The 12,151-nt window shown below is 41.7% G+C and overlaps 3 non-coding genes across 3 annotated transcripts; all 3 read left to right on the forward strand.

Annotated features, from left to right (window-relative positions):
- The first annotated feature begins 2,718 nt into the window (after positions 1-2,718).
- trnar-ccu (transfer RNA arginine (anticodon CCU)) lies at positions 2,719-2,791 on the forward strand. Its single transcript has one exon. It is a non-coding gene; the product is annotated as a tRNA-Arg (tRNA).
- Positions 2,792-5,805: 3,014 nt separating this feature from the next.
- trnar-ccu (transfer RNA arginine (anticodon CCU)) lies at positions 5,806-5,878 on the forward strand. Its single transcript has one exon. It is a non-coding gene; the product is annotated as a tRNA-Arg (tRNA).
- A 3,014-nt stretch (positions 5,879-8,892) lies between these two features.
- On the forward strand, positions 8,893-8,965 carry trnar-ccu (transfer RNA arginine (anticodon CCU)). Its single transcript has one exon. It is a non-coding gene; the product is annotated as a tRNA-Arg (tRNA).
- Positions 8,966-12,151: the final 3,186 nt, after the last annotated feature.

The following is a 12,151-nucleotide window of genomic DNA, read 5'->3' on the forward strand; positions in this document are numbered from 1 at the left end:
AAAAAGAGGGTGGTCAGGAGCTGTGTTGGCCCCTTAAAAACTGAAAGTGGGGATATTATCATTGACAATGGGGAAATGGCGGACATGTTGAACAATTACTTTGCGTCAGTATTTACAGTAGAAAAAGAGGATAGCATGCCGGAAATCCCAAGAAAACTTATATTGAATCAGGGACAGGGACTCGATAAAATTAACATTAGTAAAGCAACAGTAATGAAGAAAATAATAGCACTAAAGAGTGACAAATCCCCAGGACCAGATGGTTTCCATCCAGAGTTTTTAAAGGAAGTAGGTGAGCACATTGCAGATGCCCTTACTATAATCTTTCAAAGTTCTCTAGATTCAGGAACTGTCCCTGTAGATTGGAAAATTGCACATGTCACTCCGCTTTTTAAGAAAGGAGAGAAAGGGAAACCGGTGAATTATAGACCAGTTAGCCTAACATCTGTTGTGGGGAAAATGCTGGAGTCCGTAATTAAGGATAGGGTGATTGAACACCTCGAGAATTTTCTGTTTATCAGAGAGAGCCAGCATGGATTTGTGAAAGGTAGGTCGTGCCTGACAAACCTGATTGAATTTTTTGAAGAGGTGACTAAAGTAGTGGTCAGGGGAATGTCAATGGATGTTATTTATATGGACTTCCAGAAGGCATTTGATAAGGTCCCACATAAGAGACTGTCAGCTAAGACAGAAGCCCATGGAATCGAGGGAAAAGTACGGACTTGGTTAGGAAGTTGGCTGAGCGAAAGGCGACAGAGAGTAGGGATAATGGGTAGGTACTAACATTGGCAGGATGTGACCAGTGGAGTCCCGCAGGGTTCTGTTTTGGGGCCTCAATTATTCACAATATTTATTAACGACTCAGATGAAGGCATAGAAAGTCTCATATCTAAGTTTGCCGATGACACAAAGATTGGTGGCATTGTAAGCAGTGTTGATCAAAATATAAAATTACAAAGCAATATTGATAGATTAGGTGAATGGGCAAAACTGTGGCAAATGGAATTCAATGTAGACAAATGCGAGGTCATCCACTTTGGATCAAGAATGGATAGAACAGAGTACTTTCTAAATGGTAAAAAGTTAAAAACAGTGGATGTCCAAAGGGACCTCGGGGTTCAGGTACATAGATCATTGAAGTGTCATGAACAGGTGCAGAAAATAATCAATCGGGCTAATGGAATGCTGGCATTTATATCGAGAGGACTGGAGTACAAGGGGGCAGAAGTTATGCTGCAGCTATACAAAACCCTGGTTAGACCGCACCTGGAGTACTGTGAGCAGTTCTGGGCACGGCACCTTCGGAAGGACATATTGGCCTTGGAGGGAGTGCAGCGTAGGTTTACTCAAGGGTTAAGTTACGAGGAGAGATTACACAAATTGGGGTCGTATTCTCCAGAGTTTCGAAGGTTAAGGGGTGATCTGATCGAAGTTTATAAGATATTAAGGGGAACAGATAGGGTGGATAGAGAGAAACTATTTACGCTGGTTGGGGAATCAAGGAGTAGGGGGCACAGTCTAAAAATTAGAGCCAGACCTTTCAGGAGTGAGATTAGAAAATATTTCTACACACAAAGGGTGGTAGAAGTTTGGAACTCTCGTCCGCAAATGGCAATTGATACGAGCTCAATTGCTAAATTTAAATCTGAGATAGATAGCTTTTTGGCAACCAAAGGTATTAAGGGATATGGGCCTAAGGCAGGTATATGGAGTTAGATCACAGATCAGCCATGATCTTATCAAATGGCGGAGCAGGCACGAGGGGGTGAATGGCCTACTTCTGTTCCTATGTTCCTAAGTTCCTTAGGCTGCTTATGTACTCATCTGGGCCTAGTGGCCTAATGGATAAGATGTGGAGATGCCGGTGATGGACTGGGGTGGACAAATGTAAGGAATCTTACAACACCAGGTAATAGTCCAACAAATTTATTTTAAAATCACAAGCTTTCGGAGATTATCCCCTTCGTCAGGTGAATGAGTGAAAAGGTTCTCAAATCGCATATCTTATACGAGGCTGGGACAGCATCACACCAATCAAAAGGTGTCGTTGTTGTTCAAACAGGCCAGTCACGGAGAACAGCACGTCCCAGTACACTGGATATACATTGTGTCAATTACACAGACAGACAGAAAGAAACCCAAATGGCAGAGAGAGAGAGAGAGAGAGAATATTAAAAACATAACTTTTTTTTCCTCTTTTTGCTGGTGGGGTGACGTGTAGCGTGACATGAACCCAAGGTCCTGGTTGAGGCCGTCCTCATGGGTGCGGAACTTGGCTATGGTGAAGGATAAGGCACTGGCTTCCGGAGTTAAAGATTGTGGGTTCGCGTTCCATCTTGGTGAGATTGGTTTTAAATCTGTGAAAACAAGCTCTTTGTCCACATTGCTGAAATATGTCGCAATCAAACAGCTCAGTCAGGAGAGCAGTCTTGCAAATCAATGAAAATGGCAGCCAAGGCAAGCAAGGAAATATCTAATATCTGCAAAACCACTTGCTTTTCACCAACAGTCAACACTTTGCCCACCACCCAACTGTACCAATTGCCAATGCACAAAATCAAGTCAGATCCTGCAACATCGTTGCTGGGATCTTTGGAACTGATACAATGTGAGTGTGTTTGAAAAGAAAGGGATGGCCCATAAAAAGGCATCAAATTTGGCAGTGAATAGATACAGACAAAGGGACAGGTTACAAGCACCAAGTTGGAAATTCATACAACCCCAGTGGCCTAATGGATAAGGCACTGGCCTCCTAAGCCAGGGATTATGGGTTCAAGTCCCATCTGGGGTGCAACAAACTCGAGCTGTGCAACAAATGCTAAGACACTTATAGTCAACTATTGTATGACAGTCAGGTAGTTTCAATTTCAACTTACCAATCCAGGTCATTCCTGTCCAGCACCCTTCTCACTCTTTTGCTTCTTGCCAGTGGCACAAACCAATGCAACACTTTATGCTGAATATTATTATCTAGATTATGTATTTAATAATCTCGATATCTATTCTTTGATCCCGAAACTCATACTTCTCCAATACCGTCAGCGTCACTGAGGGAAAAGCAGGATTTGCGAAAACACAGTTTACCACATTACTGTGTTTGCAGGTTTTCAAATGTCTTTGTTTAAAAGGGGGTATGAACACCACAATGTCCGTCATCGTCAAAAACATCATTATGTTATTTCCATATCATGAAGGTGAAGGCATTCGATGTCGCACTGCACAGGTGGGTCTTAAGAAATATACAGTCGAACATCATGGAGGAAGAACAGGACCTTGTGGACTGAAGAGCTGAAATAATCTCAGGTCGCATTAAGCAAACTCGCTGGTTTAAAGGTTGCAAATATATTAATGATTTGCCTAATCTGTGTATCAATTGTTTAAACATTACATAATAACATTGCAAATTATTAAGTACAATGGGATTTTATGGAGGAAAGTCACATGTATAGTTTGATTTTGCTTCATGAATGCTCGTAGGAATTATAACATCATGAAATAATTATTTTTGATTAACGAAACTACCATGAATGAGGGTGACTTTCTTTGCTTGACGATTCGTCCAGTTCCAAGAATCATAGGAAATAAGACATACCCTACAACATCATTGCCTTGTGTTTTTGAACCCATACGAACCCTCGCGAGTCTCTGATGGATTCCCCAGCCCGCTAACAATTGTTACCAAATATCAAGGTCCATTATAAGTCAAAGCATATATCCAGGAATAGAAGCCTCATCAACGTAGTGGTGCTTGTCAAAGCTGAAGGAAAGCTTTGTAAACCTCCTCCCCAATGATAGGCAGTGACATTTCCAAGATAGTAAAATGTACCATTTAGCATAGAATCATGGAATGGAGACAGCGCAGAAGGAGGCCATTCGGTCCATCGAGCCCATGCCAGGTCTTTGTGAGAGCAATCCAGTGAGTCCCATTCCCCCACTTTTTCACGTAGCCCTGCAAATTTTTTCCCTTCAAGTATTTATCCAATTCCTTTTTGAAAGCTATGATTAAATCTGCTTCTACCACCCTTTCAGGCAGAGCATTCCAGATCATAACTACTCGCTGCGTGAAAACGTTTATCCTCATGTCACCTTTGGTTCTTTTGCCAATCACCTTAAATCTGTGTCCTCTGGTTCTTGACCCTTCCGCCAATGGGAACAGTTTCTCTTTATTTACTTTATCTAAACACTTCATGATTTTGAACATGTCTATCAAATCTCCTCTCAACTTTCTCTGCTCTGAGGAGAACAATCCCAGCTTCTCCAGTCTATCCACATAACTGAAGTCCCTCATCCCTGGAACCATTCTGGGAAATCTTTTCTGCACCCTCTCTAAGACCTTCACATCCTTCCCAAAGTGCGGTGGCCAGAATTAGACACAATACTCCAGTGGTGGTCGAACCAGTGTTTTATAAAGGTTCAACATAACTTCCTTGCTTTTGTACTCTTTGCCTCTATTTATGAAGCCCTGGATCCCGGATGCTTTTTTAATCGCATTCTCAACCTGTCCTGACACCTTCAAGATTTGTGCACATATACCTCCACTTCTCTCTGTTCCTGCACCCCCTTTAGAATTGTACCATTTACTTTATATTGCCTCTCCTCATTCTTCCTGCCAAAATGTATCACTTTGCGTTAAATTTCATCTGCCATGTATCCGCCCATTCCACCAGTCTGTCATTGTCCTCTTGAAGTCTATTAATATCCTCCTCACTGTTCACTACACTTCCAAGTTTGATGGTATCTGCAAATTTTGAATTTGTGCCCTATACACCCAAGTCCAAGTCATTAATATATATCAAAAAAAGCAGTGGTCCTCGTCCCGACTACTGGGGAACACCACTGTATACTTCCCTTCAGTCCGAAAAACAAACATTCACCAACACTCTCTGTTTTCTGTCACTTAGCCAATTTCGTGTCAATGCTGCCACTGCCCCTTTAATTCCATGAGCTTTAATTTTGCTGACAAGCCTTTATCAAATGCCATTGAAAGTCCATATACACAAGGTCAACCGCAGTGCCCTCACCAATGCTTTCTGTTACCTCATCAAAAAAATCATTCAAGTTCGTTAAACACGATTTGTCTTTAACAAATCCATGCTGGCTTTCCTTTATTAATCCACACTGGTCCAAGGGACTATTCATTTTGTCCCAGATTATCGTTTCTAAAAGCATCGCCGCCACCATGGAGCTTCAGGAAATCAAATGCACTCACACCCACTACCAATCATTGTTAAATCATGTGGAATTGGTAGATATGTTGATGAAAGAAAAGTGAGCAGCCACAACGACAGGTGAATGTAGTGAGAATGTAGAGCACTGACCAAGTGCATCAAGGCTGTTAACACAATCGTGTAAGTTTCGTGGCCTAAAGGAAAAGGTGATGAATTCCAGAAAGAAGGGTTTATAGGTTCACAGTCCCATCTGGGGTGCGCTTGGTTTTAAACCATCTTCATTCTGTGAAAACCAGCTCTTTGTCCACATTGCTGAAATGTGCAGCTTTCAAATCGCTGAGTCAGGAGAGCAGTCTTGCAAATCATTGAAACTTACAGCCAGGGCAAGCAAGGAAACATCTGCAAAGCCACTTGCTTTTCACCGACAGTCAACATTTTGCCCAGCACTCAACTGTACCAATTGCTGACGCACAAAAGCAAGTCAGATCCTGTCACGTCATTGCTGGGATCTTTGGAACTGATACAATGTGATTCTGCATGAAAAGAAAGGGATGGCCCATGAGAAGGCATCAAATTTGGCAGTGATTAGTTACAGACAAAGGGACAGGTTACAAGCACCAAGATGGAAATTCATACAGCCCCAGTGGCCTAATGGATAAGGCACTGGCCTCCTAAGCCAGGGATTATGGGTTCAAGTCCCATCTGGGGTGCAACAAGCTCTTGCTGTGCAACAAATGCTGAGACACTTACAGTCAACTATTGTATGACAGTCAGGTAGTTTCAATTTCAACTTACCAATCCAGGTCATTCCTGTCCAGCACCCTTCCCACTCTTTTGCTTCTTGCCAGTGGCACAAACCAATGCAACACTTTATGCTTAATATTATTATCTAGATTATGTATTTAATAATCTCGATATCTATTCTTTGATCCCGAAACTCATACTTCTCCAATACCGTCAGCGTCACTGAGGGAAAAGCAGGATTTGCGAAAACACAGTTTACCACATTACTGTGTTTGCAGGTTTTCAAATGTCTTTGTTTAAAAGGGGGTATGAACACCACAATGTCCGTCATCGTCAAAAACATCATTATGTTACTTCCATATCATGAAGGTGAAGGCATTCGATGCCGCACTGCACAGGTGGGTCTTAAGAAATATACAGTCGAACATCATGGAGGAAGAACAGGACCTTGTGGACTGAAGAGCTGAAATAATCTCAGGTCGCATTAAGCAAACGCGCTGGTTTAAAGGTTGCAAATATATTAATGATTTGCCTAATCTGTGTATCAATTGTTTAAACATTACATAATAACATTGCAAATTATTAAGTACAATGGGATTTTATGGAGGAAAGTCACATGTATAGTTTGATTTTGCTTCATGAATGCTCGTAGGAATTATAACATCATGAAATAATTATTTTTGATTAACGAAACTACCATGAATGAGGGTGACTTTCTTTGCTTGACGATTCGTCCAGTTCCAAGAATCATAGGAAATAAGACATACCCTACAACATCATTGCCTTGTGTTTTTGAACCCATACGAACCCTCGCGAGTCTCTGATGGATTCCCCAGCCCGCTAACAATTGTTACCAAATATCAAGGTCCATTATAAGTCAAAGTATATATCCAGGAATAGAAGCCTCATCAACGTAGTGGTGCTTGTCAAAGCTGAAGGAAAGCTTTGTAAACCTCCTCCCCAATGATAGGCAGTGACATTTCCAAGATAGTAAAATGTACCATTTAGCATAGAATCATGGAATGGAGACAGCGCAGAAGGAGGCCATTCGGTCCATCGAGCCCATGCCAGGTCTTTGTGAGAGCAATCCAGTGAGTCCCATTCCCCCACTTTTTCACGTAGCCCTGCAAATTTTTTCCCTTCAAGTATTTATCCAATTCCTTTTTGAAAGCTATGATTAAATCTGCTTCTACCACCCTTTCAGGCAGAGCATTCCAGATCATAACTACTCGCTGCGTGAAAACGTTTATCCTCATGTCACCTTTGGTTCTTTTGCCAATCACCTTAAATCTGTGTCCTCTGGTTCTTGACCCTTCCGCCAATGGGAACAATTTCTCTTTATTTACTTTATCTAAACACTTCATGATTTTGAACATGTCTATCAAATCTCCTCTCAACTTTCTCTGCTCTGAGGAGAACAATCCCAGCTTCTCCAGTCTATCCACATAACTGAAGTCCCTCATCCCTGGAACCATTCTGGTAAATCTTTTCTGCACCCTCTCTAAGACCTTCACATCCTTCCCAAAGTGCGGTGGCCAGAATTAGACACAATACTCCAGTGGTGGTCGAACCAGTGTTTTATAAAGGTTCAACATAACTTCCTTGCTTTTGTACTCTTTGCCTCTATTTATGAAGCCCTGGATCCCGGATGCTTTTTTAATCGCATTCTCAACCTGTCCTGACACCTTCAAGATTTGTGCACATATACCTCCACTTCTCTCTGTTCCTGCACCCCCTTTAGAATTGTACCATTTACTTTATATTGCCTCTCCTCATTCTTCCTGCCAAAATGTATCACTTTGCGTTAAATTTCATCTGCCATGTATCCGCCCATTCCACCAGTCTGTCATTGTCCTCTTGAAGTCTATTAATATCCTCCTCACTGTTCACTACACTTCCAAGTTTGATGGTATCTGCAAATTTTGAATTTGTGCCCTGTACACCCAAGTCCAAGTCATTAATATATATCAAAAAAAGCAGTGGTCCTCGTCCCGACTACTGGGGAACACCACTGTATACTTCCCTTCAGTCCGAAAAACAAACATTCACCAACACTCTCTGTTTTCTGTCACTTAGCCAATTTTGTGTCAATGCTGCCACTGCCCCTTTTATTCCATGAGCTTTAATTTTGCTGACAAGCCTTTATCAAATGCCATTGAAAGTCCATATACACAAGGTCAACCGCATTGCCCTCACCAATGCTTTCTGTTACCTCATCAAAAAAATCATTCAAGTTCGTTAAACACGATTTGTCTTTAACAAATCCATGCTGGCTTTCCTTTATTAATCCACACTGGTCCAAGGGACTATTCATTTTGTCCCAGATTATCGTTTCTAAAAGCATCGCCGCCACCATGGAGCTTCAGGAAATCAAATGCACTCACACTCACTACCAATCATTGTTAAATCATGTGGAATTGGTAGATATGTTGATGAAAGAAAAGTGAGCAGCCACAACGACAGGTGAATGTAGTGAGAATGTAGAGCACTGACCAAGTGCATCAAGGCTGTTAACACAATCGTGTAAGTTTCGTGGCCTAAAGGAAAAAGTGATGAATTCCAGAAAGAAGGGTTTATAGGTTCACAGTCCCATCTGGGGTGCGCTTGGTTTTAAATCATCTTCATTCTGTGAAAACCAGCTCTTTGTCCACATTGCTGAAATATGCAGCTTTCAAATCGCTGAGTCAGGAGAGCAGTCTTGCAAATCATTGAAACTTACAGCCAGGGCAAGCAAGGAAACATCTGCAAAGCCACTTGCTTTTCACCTACAGTCAACATTTTGCCCAGCACTCAACTGTACCAATTGCTGACGCACAAAAGCAAGTCAGATCCTGTCACGTCATTGCTGGGATCTTTGGAACTGATACAATGTGATTATGCATGAAAAGAAATGGATGGCCCATAAAACGGCATCAAACTTGGCAGTGATCAGATACAGACAAAGGGACAGGTTACAAGCACCAAGATGGAAATTCATACAGCCCCAGTGGCCTAATGGATAAGGCACTGGCCTCCTAAGCCAGGGATTATGGGTTCAAGTCCCATCTGGGGTGCAACAAACTCTAGCTGTGCAACAAATGCTAAGACACTTACAGTCAACTATTGTATGACAGTCAGGTAGTTTCAATTTCAACTTACCAATCCAGGTCATTCCTGTCCAGCACCCTTCTCACTCTTTTGCTTCTTGCCAGTGGCACAAACCAATGCAACACTTTAAGCTTAATATTATTATCGAGATTATGAATTTAATAATCTAGATATCTATTCTTTGATCCCGAAACTCATACTTCTCCAATACCGTCAGCGTCACTGAGGGAAAAGCAGGATTTGCGAAAACACAGTTTACCACATTACTGTGTTTGCAGGTTTTCAAATGTCTTTGTTTAAAAGGGGGTATGAACACCACAATGTCCGTCATCGTCAAAAACATCATTATGTTACTTCCATATCATGAAGGTGAAGGCATTCGATGCCGCACTGCACAGGTGGGTCTTAAGAAATCTGCAGTCGAACATCATGGAGGAAGAACAGGACCTTGTGGACTGAAGAGCTGAAATAATCTCAGGCCGCATTAAGCAAACTCGCTGGTTTAAAGGTTGCAAATATATTAATGACTTGCCTAATCTGTGTATCAATTGTTTAAACATTACATAATAACATTGCAAATTATTAAGTACAATGGGATTTTATGGAGGAAAGTCACATGTATAGTTTGATTTTGCTTCATGAATGCTCGTAGGAATTATAACATCATGAAATAATTATTTTTGATTAACGAAACTACCATGAATGAGGGTGACTTTCTTTGCTTGACGATTCGTCCAGTTCCAAGAATCATAGGAAATAAGACATACCCTACAACATCATTGCCTTGTGTTTTTGAACCCATACGAACCCTCGCGAGTCTCTGATGGATTCCCCAGCCCGCTAACAATTGTTACCAAATATCAAGGTCCATTATAAGTCAAAGTATATATCCAGGAATAGAAGCTTCATCAACGTAGTGGTGCTTGTCAAAGCTGAAGGAAAGCTTTGTAAACCTCCTCCCCAATGATAGGCAGTGACATTTCCAAGATAGTAAAATGTACCATTTAGCATAGAATCATGGAATGGAGACAGCGCAGAAGGAGGCCATTCGGTCCATCGAGCCCATGCCAGGTCTTTGTGAGAGCAATCCAGTGAGTCCCATTCCCCCACTTTTTCACGTAGCCCTGCAAATTTTTTCCCTTCAAGTATTTATCCAATTCCTTTTTGAAAGCTATGATTAAATCTGCTTCTACCACCCTTTCAGGCAGAGCATTCCAGATCATAACTACTCGCTGCGTGAAAACGTTTATCCTCATGTCACCTTTGGTTCTTTTGCCAATCACCTTAAATCTGTGTCCTCTGGTTCTTGACCCTTCCGCCAATGGGAACAGTTTCTCTTTATTTACTTTATCTAAACACTTCATGATTTTGAACATGTCTATCAAATCTCCTCTCAACTTTCTCTGCTCTAAGGAGAACAATCCCAGCTTCTCCAGTCTATCCACATAACTGAAGTCCCTCATCCCTGGAACCATTCTGGTAAATCTTTTCTGCACCCTCTCTAAGACATTCACATCCTTCCCAAAGTGCGGTGGCCAGAATTAGACACAATACTCCAGTGGTGGTCGAACCAGTGTTTTATAAAGGTTCAACATAACTTCCTTGCTTTTGTACTCTTTGCCTCCATTTATGAAGCCCTGGATCCCGGATGCTTTTTTAATCGCATTCTCAACCTGTCCTGACACCTTCAAGATTTGTGCACATATACCTCCACTTCTCTCTGTTCCTGCACCCCCTTTAGAATTGTACCATTTACTTTATATTGCCTCTCCTCATTCTTCCTGCCAAAATGTATCACTTTGCGTTAAATTTCATCTGCCATGTATCCGCCCATTCCACCAGTCTGTCATTGTCCTCTTGAAGTCTATTAATATCCTTCTCACTGTTCACTACACTTCCAAGTTTGATGGTATCTGCAAATTTTGAATTTGTGCCCTATACACCCAAGTCCAAGTCATTAATATATATCAAAAAAAGCAGTGGTCCTCGTCCCGACTACTGGGGAACACCACTGTATACTTCCCTTCAGTCCGAAAAACAAACATTCACCAACACTCTCTGTTTTCTGTCACTTAGCCAATTTCGTGTCAATGCTGCCACTGCCCCTTTTATTCCATGAGCTTTAATTTTGCTGACAAGCCTTTATCAAATGCCATTGAAAGTCCATATACACAAGGTCAACCGCAGTGCCCTCACCAATGCTTTCTGTTACCTCATCAAAAAAATCATTCAAGTTCGTTAAACACGATTTGTCTTTAACAAATCCATGCTGGCTTTCCTTTATTAATCCACACTGGTCCAAGGGACTATTCATTTTGTCCCAGATTATCGTTTCTAAAAGCATCGCCGCCACCATGGAGCTTCAGGAAATCAAATGCACTCACACTCACTACCAATCATTGTTAAATCATGTGGAATTGGTAGATATGTTGATGAAAGAAAAGTGAGCAGCCACAACGACAGGTGAATGTAGTGAGAATGTAGAGCACTGACCAAATGCATCAAGGCTGTTAACACAATCGTGTAAGTTTCGTGGCCTAAAGGAAAAAGTGATGAATTCCAGAAAGAAGGGTTTATAGGTTCACAGTCCCATCTGGGGTGAGCTTGGTTTTAAATCATCTTCATTCTGTGAAAACCAGCTCTTTGTCCACATTGCTGAAATATGCAGCTTTCAAATCGCTGAGTCAGGAGAGCAGTCTTACAAATCAGTGAAACTTACAGCCAGGGCAAGCAAGGAAACATCTGCAAAGCCACTTGCTTTTCACCTACAGTCAACATTTTGCCAAGCACTCAACTGTACCAATTGCTGACGCACAAAAGCAAGTCAGATCCTGTCACGTCATTGCTGGGATCTTTGGAACTGATACAATGTGATTGTGCATGAAAAGAAAGGGATGGCCCATAAAAAGGCATTAAATTTGGCAGTGATCAGATACAGACAAAGGGACAGGTTACAAGCACTAAAGTAGACTGGCATATAGCCCCAGTGGCCTAATGGCTCAGGCAAGTAGTCTCCTTAAGCCAGGGATTGTGAGTTCAAGTCATGTCTGGGGTGAAGCATGTTTTGGCCCGAAACAAATGCCAAAGCACCTTCCATAAACATTGCAACTTTCTCTGACAGTCAGGTATATAAGAAATAGGAGCAGGAGTAG

This window comes from Heptranchias perlo, chromosome 11, assembly GCF_035084215.1.
Source record: "Heptranchias perlo isolate sHepPer1 chromosome 11, sHepPer1.hap1, whole genome shotgun sequence".
NCBI classification, from domain to species: Eukaryota; Metazoa; Chordata; class Chondrichthyes; order Hexanchiformes; family Hexanchidae; genus Heptranchias; species Heptranchias perlo.